The 12500-nt window shown below is 35.6% G+C and overlaps 1 protein-coding gene across 14 annotated transcripts in view; it reads right to left on the bottom strand.

The window, feature by feature from the left end:
• Positions 1-12500, bottom strand: part of LOC135195584 (PTB domain-containing engulfment adapter protein 1-like) — a 176928-nt gene that overhangs the window by 22591 nt on the left and 141837 nt on the right. The window contains exon 1 of one of the 14 annotated variants that reach the window (XM_064221900.1): positions 150-213. The exons of 12 other annotated variants lie outside the window; for them this stretch is intronic. The gene's annotated coding sequence lies outside the window, so the exon portion shown is untranslated. Of the gene's footprint in view, positions 1-149; positions 214-12500 lie in introns of those variants that run through there. One more of the 14 variants, XM_064221901.1, reaches the window with a different exon arrangement.

Raw genomic sequence — 12500 nt, 5'->3', positions numbered from 1 at the left:
TCTTTCCCTTCCGCTTTCGACATGACGAAGCACTTCATCCACATCTTCCTCCTTTATGAGAAAGCATTATTAAAAAAAAAAAAAAGACATTCAGTCCACGAATTAAGCGAGAAATAACGGGCTTCGGTAAACAACGCTTCAAACGATACCCAGACCCTGAGAACGCCGAAAGCACACTAAAGCCAATGTAAATTTGTCGTCCGTCTGTGGCCACCACGGGGCTGACACTACACTAAAACGCCCCCTTCCTACTCTCATGTACCCCCCTTTGGCCCTCTCCCTACCCATCACCTATTCCCTATCCCCCTCACCTCCACCCAACATCAAACGAATCACCCTTCATTATGTGTATGTCTCTCCAGATTCGGGTCAAAATGTCCTATGTATTAATCAGCAGAATGCATAAAACTGTATGCCTTTCAATACATTAAAAACAAGTGTCATAGATTAATGCCAAAATGTCCGTATCAGTATTCAACAGAATGCATGAAATTGTAAATCTTTAAACACACACACACACACACATATATATATAACTATCAATATTGAAGCTCTTTATGTTTAAAATATATTTATTTCCTATTATCTTAACTTGGCTAACCCAGACCCAATGGTAAGAGGAAAAAAGGAATCTATCTCTCTCTCTCTCTCTCTCTCTCTCTCTCTCTCTCTCTCTCTCTCTCTCTCTCTCTCTCTCTCTCTCATGAGATTGCAATTCGCCAATTTCATACTCAACCAATTCTTCATTAATTATTCAGCACACCCAAATTAATCATCTTCCTTCGAATATGAGAGAGAGAGAGAGAGAGAGAGAGAGAGAGAGAGAGAGAGAGAGAGAGAGAGAGAGAGAGAAAGCGTTAAGGGGGAAGTCCCTCAAAGTGACGCTGTAATCAAGCAAGTTATATGCGAATAGAGATCTTAGTTTTAATGACCAAGCTATAAATCAGAATGCGAATTGTTTACAGCTCATTTGTTAAAGGCACAAAACGGCGTCCAATACCAACTCATTTAATCAGATCGCCATCTACGACAACACAGCTCATTTACCAACTTTCACATTCACTTTTTTTTATTCCTTATATTAAAATAAGTGAATAGATTTGGTGACGGACATCTTGCGTTTGAAGACTTATCATATGGCAGCTATTTTCCTTAAAATTTTCTTTCGGTAGAACTACGATTAATCTCTTTAAAAATATTATCATAGTTAAAATACTAATATTATACTCAATACATTTAACAGGACAGTTAAGTAGGCTGTATTTTAACATTAATACAATCCCCTGTTTTAACTAAACGTTTGAAATTATATTAAATCAAAACTGAAATAACGATAAAAAAAGGAGTTGCAAAATACATAGTTACTGTTATTGTTATCGTTCTAATTTTCTTTGTAGAACAAGCAACAAGCAAATAAAATCCTTAACTTACAACGCAAAATAAAACTAACAGACACGAACTATGCAAAATATATTACGAATTAAAAACAATAGCACAAAATACAACGTCATTTCGAAGAGAGTTCAGACATAAATCAAAAGATAAGAAGCGACGCAACAAAACGTCGCTGACACACATGAGAGAGAGAGAGAGAGAGAGAGAGAGAGAGAGAGAGAGAGAGAGAGATGCCAAAAAGGGGGCGGAACTCGAGTCGTAGTAATGCATATCCTACGAGTGGTTGCACGCCCTTTTCACCCTTGGTGCCTGAGGACGTAAGAGCGAGATTTCATCCCGCAGCGACGACATACTGTGTAAAGCAGTCCCCAGCAGGTTAAATTACTAATGCGTTCTGAAGCTTACGCGGCCGAGTTGTGTGTCTTCCTTTACTCTACCGAGAGAATGTTTTTCGTTGGAAACAATGGAATCTGACAGGTAATCAGTGGACTGTAAGACGCAAAGGAAAATGAGAAAATGCCCGAATTCAATACTTTCATCCAATAACCGAAGCCTCCGTCGAAAGGACAGGTTAGCACCGAACTCGATTCGCAGTCATGCACGAATGTCTATGCCCTTTCAAGGCGGAAACAGATCCAGCACTTGTAATACCCGCTGAAAGTCCAACTTAAGAAACCTATCTTTATGTAAACAAAGAAACACCATCTGAATCTTTAGCTTGATTTTCATTCACTCCCTTTGGTCTCTCTTGCTGTCCAGCCTCTGCAACTTTACCTGGCTTCAATTTTAATCATTCATTCAAAAGCAAATACTTTGGCTGAATCTTGCGTTGAATTTGAGTTGAATATAGAATTTAGGCCAAAGGCCAAGCCCCGGGGACCTATGAGGTCATTCAGCGCTGAAAGGGAAATTGACAGTGAAAGGTTTGAAAGGTGTAACAGGAGGACAACCTCGCAGCTGCACTAGGAGAGGGTGGAAAGTAAGATGAAGAAAGAGAATATGAAAGGAAGTACAGCAAAACGAACGAAAGTGGTTGCAGCTAGTGGCCGAAGGAACGCTGCAAAGAACCTTAAGTAATGCCTATAGTGCACTGCACGAGGACCACTGACGGCACTGTCCCTCTATGTTGAACCCTGCGAGCATAGAAAAACGACTCGAAAGTGATCAAATTATTCAGCAATAAGCATGAAAATACGAATAGTGAAGTCATTTTGTATAACAGAAAATCAACGCATTTTCATACAGTATCGAGATGGTGTTACATTTCCAAACAAACCATTCTTCATAATATTCAAGCTTCGCTACTTACGTATTGTATGTTAGGTGACAGATAAATCTACCTGTAATCGTTTGTATACATTTCAGGAGATCGGTCTGTAACTTCCTACATGGCTAATTAGACATCGCCACCAACCCCATTTTTTTTAACGCTTTCCCTACATACTAAAGACTTAAGGACCTGAAATTTCCAGTTCTATGGGAGCTTATATTAAGTTTAGTAAATACATTTACTAGCACCAATTTATGTTTTTACATAGATAATGGAATGTCAATGTGCGACATGATTTAATTATTTGTGAAGGATTTCTAACTCTCTTAGCCCTCAAGAACTTAAATAGAGTTGGATGTAAGTCTACGTTTAATAAAACAAATAAAAAGGACACAAATTAATCACGTTCATATACTCTCAGTTATAAGTGGAAACGCAAAATCAGGGAACAGATACATAGCCTAAATTAAATAAATTAAAACGTGTTAACATCTACAAACAGAGCCTTGTTCCACCAGTGAAAATTAAAATAAATATGCTATACCTTATTACAAATAAATTCTATACTGTTTAACATGCACATTATGTATTTCTTACATTTTCATTCTAATAAATATATCATAAATACCCTATCCTAAAATTCCTGTGTTTTTAACTCAACGCGAAACATCTTTTTCAGATCTTTTTATGGTCTCCCATAGGGCTTCCCTAACCCTCCCCTCCCACAACAACAGCAAAGTAGTTTGTAGGCTTACTCCCCGAGTAAGCGACAATTAATAATGAATCTTGTGCACTGTCGATGACCTCAGTTCTTGTGATGCCAATTCAAGACATGCAGGTCAATCAATCACTGGAATTGTTTTTTTTTTAAATCTAAATATTCTATCGAACCTTCACCTACCCTTCCTAAAGGGCTATACCACACCCTTTCCCCCTTCCCAACACCACCCCCGTAAAAAAAAAAAAAAAAAAAAAAAAAAAACAGCCAGAGGACATCATGAAAAGTATGAGTCACACAACAAGAAGATTCCATTGCTGATGAAGTCTTGATATAGGCAATGAAGGCAGGAGAGGAGCCGTCAGCGACTCCGCCAGTGCCCCACCACCTGCTGTTGCTTCTGGGGGCGATGGTGCTGTCGCTGGTGCTCCTTTTGCCCTGGACAAAAGGGCAATGGCACCATACGCAATAGACGGGGGCGAGGAGGATGGAATTATTGTACACAAAGGGTTCCTCTCTTCTCTCGTCTCTCTCTCTCTCTCCTCTCTCTCTCTCTCTCTATATATATATATAATATATATATATATATATATATATATATATATATATATATTATATAATATATATAATATCACACAAGCAAACATTTAACACACACACACACACACACACACACACACACACACATATATATATTATATATATGTATGTATGTACGTATATATGTATGTATGTATATATAAAACCATCGCTTTAATGACATCAAAATATATTATAAAAAAAAAAAGCAAAACCATCATGAATGTTTACGTATTCATTAATCAATCATATATATATATATATATATATATATATATATATAGATACATACATACATACATTATATAATATATATTTTATATATATATATATATATATATATACATACATTATATATATATATATATATATATATATATATATCATTAGCAATTTTAATTGCTTAAATGCTTGTATCCCATTAACATACTCTCGAACCAGACGAATACAGGAACAATTAAGGAACCTTCGTTCTAGAGACTGAAGCATAGTAACAACAGCAACAACAACTAAACAACTACAAGAACCTTCGAAAGCTGTAATGACTATCTGGGTCGTGTGGGCGTTTTCGCGGGTTCTAAGTTCACAGATATTTTTTGTATTCTACCCTACCCCATGATTTTTAACCATAGAGATTTTGCAGCACTTTATAATGCATAATATTTAGGTTCTGGTGCACGAGTCGATGCAATGAAAAGGAATTATCCTTACCTGTTGATACGTCAAACGTTTTTAAGCTTATCGCATTTTTTAATCACTTTCTAAAGGAACTTACTGATGACATGACAGTCGAAAGGTTAGTGTACTTTCATACTGTGCCTGCGGCAGTAGGTTTGCACGCTTTAGGCTAGGAATAAAAGAGCCACTCTGTGACGCCATAGAGTGGCGTCGGTGTGTGGCGGGGATGTGTGGCTTCCCATGGGTTTCCATTGTTTATAATTTATGTCGAGCACACGAGCGTCTGTGGCGAGCTATCGGTTATCCTCGCCACAATTTATAAACCATGGAAACCTATGGGAAGCCACATCCCCCGCCACACACCGACGCCACTCTGTGGCGCCACAGCGTGGCTCGTGTACTCCTGGCCTTAAAATGCAATACAGGCTTGTCAACCGACCTTTTATCTATCAATTCTACTTCTTCTCATTCTAGACTTACATCAGCACCTATTGATTATAGGACAGCATATTTCATCTCATCTGTTAATTATAGCAAGTATAACTATGTACCATAACTGTCTAGTTTGCCTAATCTGTCCATTATCGCAAGTATAAGTATGCTCCTAAACTATCTAATAGGGGGACTATTCAAGCCACATTGGACCAGTTACGATCTCCTACACCATTAATAATATTAATAATAATAATATTGAACGACCGAGAATCCCTTATAAGAATGAACCATGTTTTCCATGAAAACAACCTTCTCTGACGTTGCAAATGAGAGAGAGAGAGAGAGAGAGAGAGAGAGAGAGAGAGAGAGAGAGAGAGATTTAGATGGGTATACAGGCTCCCATCCCTTAGTTTAAGTAGATCAAGAGGACAGCTGCACTAAGCACTTATGAACTGGCTGTGACCCCCCTCCCCCTTCCCCCTCCGCCCCCAGGATCCCTAAACCTGCGTGGATGAGGCTGCTTCTCATCATGGTCTGTCATAAGGAGAAAAAGATTGATTGACCTAATACTGGGAACTGCCGTCAAAACAATTAAGGGCATCTGCCCCTAAAATATAAAAGCCTTCTCGCTATCAACCTCCATTATTAATACTCCTTCACAAAATGTCTAGTTCATAAAACACTGAAAATGACCTCGACTCAAGATTATGAAACTTCACTACATGAAAAATTGGTCAAAATAAATCAATAAAGAACTTTTAATGGAGTGGTAACTCGATTATTTATAAAGTATGCCAGCTTCACTGACAAACCTGTATATACCAAATACATTCTCCTTTCTAAGTAACCTTATTTTCAAGAACCCTCAGAAGATAAGAAATGAGGGCATGGAAGAGGAGGGTGGAGTAGGAAAAAAGAAGAAATAATGAAGGAAGCGAGGAGTGTTATCATTATTAGTATTATTATCCCCATTCACGCCCTAATTTTTGTCACGGGAGACAATGGCTAAAACACAAGTACAAAGTACGAAAAACAATGCAGAAACAGGTTAAACAGAATTAAGACAACACGGGGGAGGGGCAATAACCCTTATAAGGGCAGCGTTTTATACCATTCTTACTTAAGAAAGAAGTCTTCATGCAAAAGAAGTCTTGTTAACCAATGTCATATATATAAAAAAGAAACCTGAATACTCCATATACTATACCCTGACCTGGTTTCACAGTCGTGGCACTTGTACGACAAAGAATGGGAAACAGAATATTCACAATATACACAATACACAGCGCAATTATGCTTGTGACTTAAAGATCCTTGAATCCCAATTGATCTTCATTTTAATTCAGTGTCGTGAAATTGGGAAGTTAAGAGGTCACTCTGGCTAGTGCAAGTACATAGATACAGACATATGTATAATATATATATATATATATAGTATATATATATTATATATATATATATATATATATATATATATAAAAGTAGCCAGTAAGCTATACGTTTAATAACACAATACAATGAAATGCATGAAGCATCTCGACATCTCTACCACCTCGGGACCAGAAAAATTACTGAAACTTGCAGCAGATGATGGAAGTCTGATACAGGCAGCAGCAACAGCTCACAGTGAGACCTGAGACGTCCAAACCGAGTGGTGAGTGAAAGTGACGTGGGATACGAGTCCTGGGGGATAACAGATTCGATTTTATTTGATATGAAGCGTTTCAAAGTCTCGGGGAAAAGTAACTGTGTGTGTGTGTGTGTGTGTGTGTGTGTGTGTATTATATTTTAGAGAGTAGATTTGAAGTCCACAATAATTCCGCAAGGAAAGTTTCCGTGATTCTGTTCCCGGTAAGAGAGAACACAGAAACAAAACAAAACACCGAGTGATGGTACATAAATGATACACTCAGACTTAGAACTCTGTACCGTGGAGTGGCAACCACAGGAGAGAGAGAGAGAGAGAGAGTGTACTCCAGGTGTACTTTCCCAGTCGTGCACCACAACAAATACCCACCACTTAAAACAAGAAGAAGAAGAAGGAAAATCAACACACGAGCCGATGTGAATTATATATTTATAATATAAATATATGTATGTTTATGTGTGTGGAACAAATTAATACGAACGGGTGTGTCACACACACATCACACACACACACACACACACACACACATATATATATATATATATATATATATATATATATATATATATATATAGATATATTTTATTTGTAAAATTATAAAGGGTTCTAATAAACGATAATAGATAGATAGATAGAGTATGTATAAAAAAAACCACCATTTAGCTGGGCTCTGATGATGGCCCTTAAGGTACGCCGTTGCGTCATAAAGAGCCGTTTAGTCTCAATTTAGCCTTAGTTCTCAGGGGACGGTGACTAGCGGGCAGCCCTACCTCTCGGCCATTGTAAGAACTTCAAGGGATAAATTAAAACTGAAAAGAATGACCGAGCGGCCATAATGGTTGACTCTTGGAATTACGATCGAACCCCATTACATAACGCGTTTTAGAGTTCACGTTTTCCTTGTGGCTTGCATAACGGGAATGAGCGATACCGAGTCTCCAGTAAGGAGGGATAATAATAATAATAATAATAATAATAACTAATAATAATAATAATAATAATAATAATAATCAAAAGACAATGATGAATAGATAGCTTTGTGACGAAAGCATCAGGAATGAACTAAGATGCAGAAAATAAAAGAATGGAAAGATAAGAAACTAAAATAAAGCACAAGGAAGAAAATTCAGTGAGACTGGAACCCTTCAATAGAAAGTGGAGGCGATTTGCTACACGCAAAGTCTAACTGACTGCAAGGTGCCAGGCACGAGAGAGAGAGAGAGAGAGAGAGAGAGAGAGAGAGAGAGAGAGAGAGAGAGAGAGTCGATATCTTACATACGGAAGCACGGAAAAGCGTAATTGTTCTTTGCAAGTGAAAGTATATGAAGTAATATTTTGTGACAGTATGAAATGAAGAATCATATTCTGTGAAAGTACGATACGAAAAGTCATATTCTGTGACAGTATGATATGAAGTCATATTCTGTGAAAGTACGATGTGAAAAGTCATATTCTGTGACAGTATGATATGAAAAGACATATTCTATGAAAAGTACGATACGAAAAGTCATATTCTGTGAAATTATAACAAGAAAAATTATAATACGAAAAATCATATCCTGTGAAAGTATGATATGAAAAGTCATTCTAAATCATATTTTTGTTCCCTCGTCGACCCTCTCTGAGGTTTTTAAGTTATATTGACATATAAATGTTCATTCAATTCAATCCACTTTTCACTCTTATTTCTCACTCTCTTTCCACTGCCAGCTACAACCCACAGCAATCGGCTAACGACCGGGTGCTGCACAAATAACAGAACAAAAGCTTAATTCGTTAACAATGCTACTGATTGACTTCACGGTTAATCGGGCATCGCAGCCACTATGGTCATCGCCTCTGGTCAGCAGTGACTAAGATTCTGACCTCGAATACTATTCAGAGATACTTATATATATTACATAATGCTAAAATGCCTTCATTAAAAATTATCAACATAGGGGATTTTACTGTGTATACCACTGAAGATAAAAGTTTCAACAGAAAATGGTCCAATTTTGAATAACTATAGCTAAAAGCTACCCACGACATAATAATAAAATGCAACCATTATCACACGTTAACAATATATATTAATATCTTATAATAATTAATAATTATATTATATATAATATATATCTATATATATATATATATACATACACACTGTATATACAGTTATACATACACAAATATATATAGTATAAATATATATGAATAGCTTGATCGCGAAATACACAAAAAGATGATGCTATGTATAAATATTATATACACACACACACACACACACACACACACACACACACACACACACACATATATATATATATTATATATATATATATATATATAATATAGTAGATCCTATATGATATACATATATACACAAATATATGACGGGACAAAGATACTAAAATATCCCAATATCATAAGCAACCGCAACGCGTCGGTACATGAAAAAAAATATATGTATATAAAAAAGATAAAAAGAAACAAAAGAAAATATCACTGGCAAAAACTAACAGCACCAACACCAGCCGAAACACAACGGTTCATTGGTCTGCCAACGGAGACTTAGAACACCACACGCGCACAAAGGACCGTTCAAAGCTATTATTTTCACCGATATCCCCGACAGAGACCAGTGCAGGCGAGAGAGAGAGAGAGAGAGAGAGAGAGAGAGAGAGAGAGAGAGAGAGAGAGAGAGAGAGAGGCGATGTAGTATTTAAGAGACAGCGAGTTTTACTTTATCTAAATTGCTATTTGAACTTATCTCATATAATCCATTCGGAACTTAGTTTAGTAGCCTAAGGATATATTCCTAATAATGAATTACACTGGAAGCAACCTGTACATCTAGACATATAATCAGTTTGGTCACATAAAATAAATGATAAAATATATAATGTGAAATACAGCAACTTTATTTCATTTTGTTTCCGTTCCACACTGACAAAATGAAAATCTATACAATTATGTGGAATTAATTTTTATACGACTATATTAGACTGCCATGTGTCTGCTATTTCATATATATCTATTAATTATATATAATATATAGATATACTATAGATAATATAGATATATATATATTATAATATTATAATATAATATCATGTGTTTCTCGCGACACTCATACACATCACGTACAAACATAAAACCTGTTTTCTGCAAAAATGCCTCTTCAATCGAGATCAAAGGCCAAGGAGAATGAATCTATAAAAGTAGCGATTTCCATGGCAACAAAAACGTTCCGTTTTTTTTTTTTTTTTCTTCTCCCCCTCTTTATTTTCATTATTATTTTTTATTTTTCTTAGGCAAGTGATGCTCGAGTCAAGGTCGTCTGGGGCAAGGATAGGGACAAGGCCTTTTAAACCGGTGGGGGGTGGGGGGGGGGGGGGGACTCTTCAAGGAAGGTAGATGGAGCGGGACTCAAGGACGCCAAAAAAATAAAAAAATAAAATGTATTATTATTGGAGAAAAATCCAGTTATGTAAATGTACATATATATAAATCAATTTAAAATATATGTACATTTACATAACTGTGGATTTGTTTCTCCATTTTAAGACTCATGATACTATTGGTATTTTATTATTATTATTATTATTATTATTATTATTATTATTATTATTCAAGTCAATGGCTTGCTCCCTATGAATAGGGGTTTATCTTTTGAATAATAATAATAATCATAATAAATAATAATAATATTACTAATATATTATTATTATTATTATTATTATTATTATTATTATTACTATCATTATTATTATTTTTATGTTGTATGCAACAAGCCAAGACCATAATTTCCAAAGAAACCTTCCAAAGACCAGAAACATGTCTTGTCAAAATGAAAGTGAAATGATTGATTAGCTCGCGTAATCTGGCGTTACATAATATTAATACAAAAAAAAATTATTCAATTTAACGATCAAAAATAAACAACAACGTCACTGTAAAAAAAAAAATCCTCACATACGCAGATTAGAAAAACATAAACCTTCCCTCAGACAAATAAAAGTCAAATAAATGTGTAAAATTCGCACTGGCCTTGGACGAGACAAACATTATAAGAGTTTCACCGTCTGCGCGAAAAGTTTCCACAAAAAGAGAGAGAAAATGAGAATCTTTGTTGTCACTTACGGGCCAACATAGCTTCTTGGTATCTGCTGCAAATGCCTTAAGACAATTTGGGGGGATGTTCTTTAAAAGGTAGTAGTTTTATGCATGATTTTCGACAACGGATTTTCTGAGGAGCATAAACGTGCAACTTATACTAAGGGAAAAAATGCTCCCCTAATAATAATAATCAATAATAATAATAATAATAATAATAATAATAATAATAATAATAATAATAACAAATGCATTTGTTTAGAAATATGTATATATATATATATATATATATATATATATATATATATATATATATATATATATATATAGTATATACACACACATTATATACTATACATACATACAGACCTACATATATAATACTATATATATATATATATATAGATATATATATATGAATATAAATATGTGTGTATATAATATATATATATATATATATATATATATATATATATATATATATATACATATATATGCAGAACGGCCATGGTACTATGTCGTACTCTAAGTAAATGGGGATACAATCCACAATGAAGTAAAATCCTCTTGTAGTTTAAAATATATATTTCTTGTACAGATTAAACTTTCGACATCAACTGTGGTCTTGCTCACTAAAATGTGATATGTCACCTCAAGGAACTAACAAGTAAGAGCACAAACAAATGGAAAAAAACAACGGTTAGGTAACAAGCTAGTTTATATTATGAATGATCAGCTTGTTTACCTAATCCGTTGTTTTTTCATATGTTTGTGCTCTTACTTGTTATTGTCCTTGAGGTGACATATCACATTTTAGTGAACAAGACCACAGTTGATGGTCCGAAAGTTTTAATTCTGTACAAGAAATATATATTTTTAAACTGGCAAGAGGAGTTTTACATTCATTGTGGATTGTATCCCCATATATATATATATATATATATATATATATATATTATATATATATATATATATATATATTAGCGGCCATATCACTGATTTAAGGAAAAAACATTAAATTACTTGGAGTCACATTCTCTCTCTCTCTCTCTCTCTCTCTCTCTCTCTCTCTCTCTCTCTCTCTCTCTCTCATACATAAAAACAAACGTACATATACACACATATATAATGAGAGAGAAGGAGATAAAAGTAACTCTCACTATTAATACTGCACACACTGTTCTAAAAATAGAACCTAATGACAACAAAAATGGCTCCTCGAGTTTCGACATTTCAAATACCGACTCCCGAATCCAGCTGCGCCTACACAACTGGAAATAGTTGGATCTCGGCAAATGTGCCGTTCGGTTCTCTAGCTTCGGTCCTGGCTTTGGCTAGAGCTAGAATTTAGCTTGTTTGTTATGGGCCTCCCGGTGCGTATTGTAGCTTTGCCGACGCGTTGCCGTATGTAACAGTGTTTGTTTCCTGCAAACCGCGACGTTTGTGCTTTTACCGATTGTGAGCGGTTTTTTTTTCTTCTTTTTGCCCCAAAGGTTTGTTTAATGCTTGCGACCTGCGACACGCCGCTTGTCGTTAGTTTCCATTGCATGCGGTTACCGAGACGCTCCGGGCACGCATGCGCAAAAGGGAGGGAGAGGGTGGGGGGCAATACATACATTGCTAGCGTGCCTGCGTGCGTGTTTGCGCGCGTGTGTTCCCGCCGGTACGTTCTGCATTGC

Source organism: Macrobrachium nipponense, chromosome 16, assembly GCF_015104395.2.
Source record: "Macrobrachium nipponense isolate FS-2020 chromosome 16, ASM1510439v2, whole genome shotgun sequence".
Classification (NCBI taxonomy): Eukaryota; Metazoa; Arthropoda; class Malacostraca; order Decapoda; family Palaemonidae; genus Macrobrachium; species Macrobrachium nipponense.
This window is presented reverse-complemented; position numbering and strand designations above follow the sequence as displayed.